The following is a 4140-nucleotide window of genomic DNA, read 5'->3' as shown; positions in this document are numbered from 1 at the left end:
ACACAGATCAGCTGCATTTGCAAACAAGTCAATTAATTTTGTTTAGGAATATTATTTTTAAGAGTTTAAATTCACTCATGTTTTATTTTTTGCGATCCACCTTCATTGACTGCCAAACAAAAACTAATTTGAGAGAAAAGAATACATATTTTAGAGATTCAAAAACAAATATCATCGCCACACAGTGGGCTCAGAATCGTTCTTTTACTGTTCAACATTTTGTAACTTTTGATAATTTTTTTCATTTTCATGTTTATACCCTTTACCATAATATGGAGTGTATAATTAAACTCGTCATCCCTTTTGCAACACATCGAAATATTCATCAAAGACCCCATAAAGTATATTGATCAAGGTGAAATTCTATATCGATATGACCATGTTCGTCTGTTGAAATCAAGATACAGCTTGCAATTTTTAAGGTAGAGCTTTGTAATTTGGTATAGAAGTTTTTATTATTCCTAGGATGTTTGCTATTGCAAATGGGCTATATCGGTCCACGTTTTGATACAGCCCCCATAGAACGGTACCTCCCGATTTTCGGTATTTTGAAGTTTGTGGACACAATAATCCACTGAAATGGCTAAAATTTGGTATTTAGTCTGCACTTGAGGTATACAACAACTGAAATTTGCCGGTACAGGTCCACGCCTTTATATAGCCCCCATATAACGGTACCTCCCGATTCTCTGTATTTTGAAGGTTGTGACCTCAATATTCCACCGAAATGGCTGAAATTTGGTATTCAGCCTTCGTTGGGGGTATAAAACTTTCCCCCAGAAATTTGTTGGTACAGGTCCACGCCTTCATATAGCTCCCATAGAACTGAACCTCCCAATTTTCGGTATTTTGAAGGTTGTGGTCTCAATATTTCACCGAAATGGCTGAAATTTGGTATTTAGTCTATTTTGGAGATAAAAACCTTTCCGACTGCAGTTCGTCGGTATAGGTTAGCCACATTATCTTGTAGAAATATCGGAAATTTGGTACTTAGTCTTCTTTGAGTTTAATTACTTTCCTTCAGAATTTTTTATACCCTCAGCATTTATGCTAACGAGGGTATAGACCAGGGTTTAAAATGCTAACGCCATATTAGCAAAACCGAATATTTGCAGCTTTGCGCGCTAAAATTTCTTCGAAATATGTTTAGCAACAATGAACAACGGCAACATTTAGCAACAAATTTCACAAAAATATTGCTAGTGATGCTGATGCTATTTGATATTGTCGCTTTAATAAAATTGAATCGGGCACGCATAATCATATTTTGCAGCACACATGATCAACACATATCAGAAAAGGGAATAAGCAACAAAGTTTCAACGGCTTAGCCATGTTTTCAGCAAACAATTGTTTTGAGATCAGGGTTACCAGTGTAATGCATTAAAAATCACGATATAATTAATTCCACTTTTTCGTTCAAAGGACATGTGAATTTTTGGTGAAGCCGTTCAAAATATATTTCTTTATTTTTAAACAATAATAATTAGTATTCTTTAGGTTCTACCATATGATGGAGACATTTTGACATTAAATGACACCCTTTTTATTACTGCTTTGGCAACTCTAATCAAAAAACCACCCTCGGATGCTAATTCGTTCTTACGAATGGTCAGCAGCGCGGTTGTCGATTATGCCTAACGCGAAAAAGATTAGGCGTAAAAAACGAAATAAGCAAAAATGTACAAAAATAAATATGCGTTCGGTTGCTTATTTAGCCGTGAGTGTCAATATTGTGTAGCAGTTGAAGTGTACAGCTAATGCTAATGTTTTTAGATGCTGGCTTTTAAACGCTGGTATAGACACTTTCATACGGGCAAAATGTGCCCCATCTAAATAATGGTTTTTGACCCCAAGTATGTTTGGACGAAATGTGTTTCAGACAATTTGGAGTTGATTTAGCCATGTCCGTCCGTCTGTCTGTGTGGCTGGAGCGCACGATAACTCTCGGACGGATCAACCGATCCGATCCATAATTTGGCTTTGGTAATATTTTGTCCAAACTTAGTTTATGTTCGAAGATGGGTTATATCGGTCCACTCCTTCCGATACCTCTCCCACAAAAGTTCGGAAATGTTGGGAAAGTTTGTGCGCACGATAACTCTTGAAGGAAGTAACCGATTTGGTCCATACTTTGCACATCGTATAATTTCTACCAGACTTAGATGAGGTTTTAATATGGACTCAATCGGTCCACTCCTTCAGGTTCCTCCCCCACAAAATTTTGGATAAATTCACTTTAAGACCATTTTGATTTTTGTTGTAGCAACTTGCATTCGCTACCTCAATTACGTCAGTTAAAGTTTTTCAGGGGCAAGTCCATACTTCTTGAGAGAACAGCCCTAAAGTAGTAAAAATCCCTATGGCACCATATGTAGTGGCTGGAGAACTCGAACCGAATACTGCGTTCGTCCACACTTTGTATATTGTAATATTTCTTTGAATATAGATGAAATTCGAAGGGGGTGCTTATAGGTCCACTCCCTTCGGTACCTCCCCCACAAAAGTTCGAAAATATTCGCTAAAATGGTACGCGCGATTTCTCATAGACGTAGCAACCGATTTGGTCCAAACTTTGGATCTCTAAATATTGTCGAAACCTATTTTATGCTAAAATTTGGGCCATATCTTGTGCTACCACCACAAATATTCAACATTTTTGTGTGGTTAAAGGTCTGTTCGAGGATCCTTTGAACATTTTACCGAAGTTTTTCCTAGTGGCCCTGTTTACAGCCATGTTATGTTTTTCGTGGGCTAGTGTGATAAAAAAACCCTATATATCGATATCCCCGCAATTTTTTAAGCTTTAATGCTATCCATACATTTGTCGGTACATAAATACATACGTTTTTTTTTTGGGAAAATGTATTTCAATCCACACAGACTGAGGGTATTTTCTGTCGGCAAAGCCGACTGATACTTTTTACTTGCTTTATATTATATATAATTTTATTTCATATATATTAAAAATGGTTTGTGCCGGACCTTCTTCAATATTTAAATGGAATAAAATTTATTTTAATCATTAATAAGCTTTCGTGCAACATGAAATATTTTTGAGATTATTTTCATTTCATGGTATTTAAAAAAAAAATAAAGTGGTTTGTGCGGAACCTTTATATATAATAAAATTAAGGAATGTTTGTTTAGGTATCAATAGGTAAAAGTTCATTCATTCTCACTAGAGGAAATCGTTTTTGAGAAAGAATTGCAGAAAGCCATAACCCTATTGGGCTTAAACTAATAACACTCTTCTGGAATGTTTTATACCCCATAGAAGACTAAATACCAAATGTCATCCATTTCGATTTGATAATGACGCTAAAACCTTCAAAATACCGAAGAACAAATTTCTGGTGGTACGTCTTAAACCTCCAACGAAGACTAAATACCAAGTTTCAACCATATCTTTGCGATATTGAGGCCACAATATTCAAAATACCCAAAATCGGGAGCTAGCGTTCTAGGGGGGCTATATCAAAACGTGGACCGATATAGCCCATTTTCAATACCAAACATCCTAGGATGATTTGATTTGAGACCAAGTTGAAAATGATATCACAAAACATGGCATTAAAAATTCGAAAAGTACAGTAGAAGATCGGTGCGTTTGAAAACCTTTTAGGCGTATGGAACAATATATTATGTTTTGGATGTAAAGTAATGTGATGAAACCCATTTAGACTAGATTTGGTGCAAATCAAAATCATATGTACCATAATGTTTAATTGTATGAAAAATTATCATTAATTAAAAAGACACGCAAATATACATTTATCATAAAAGACAACAATTTCGCTACGACAAATCGTGCCGAAACGGTTTCCATCACATACTAGATTAGCTTTCTCATGAAAATTACCTTTACTTGTTGTTTTGATAAAAAAAAAACATATTATACCTTTCTACCGTACTGATTACGTTTTTCGTTTTTGTTTATGCCCCTTGAATTTTTTTCTAATCAGCGATTACCGAATAGATTATCAATCAGCTGTTAGACATATTAAACGAAAAGTGAAAGTGATAAGAAAAAGTACACTTATATTTAAATAGCTTAACACACTAGAAATTGATAACGATTGCTAAATAAATAGACAATGTTTATGTTTATTGTTGTTTTATAAATATTAAAATTATCAT

This window comes from Musca autumnalis, unplaced genomic scaffold, assembly GCF_047663935.1.
Source record: "Musca autumnalis isolate F117 unplaced genomic scaffold, ASM4766393v1 scaffold_4, whole genome shotgun sequence".
Taxonomy (NCBI): Eukaryota; Metazoa; Arthropoda; class Insecta; order Diptera; family Muscidae; genus Musca; species Musca autumnalis.
This window is presented reverse-complemented; position numbering follows the sequence as displayed.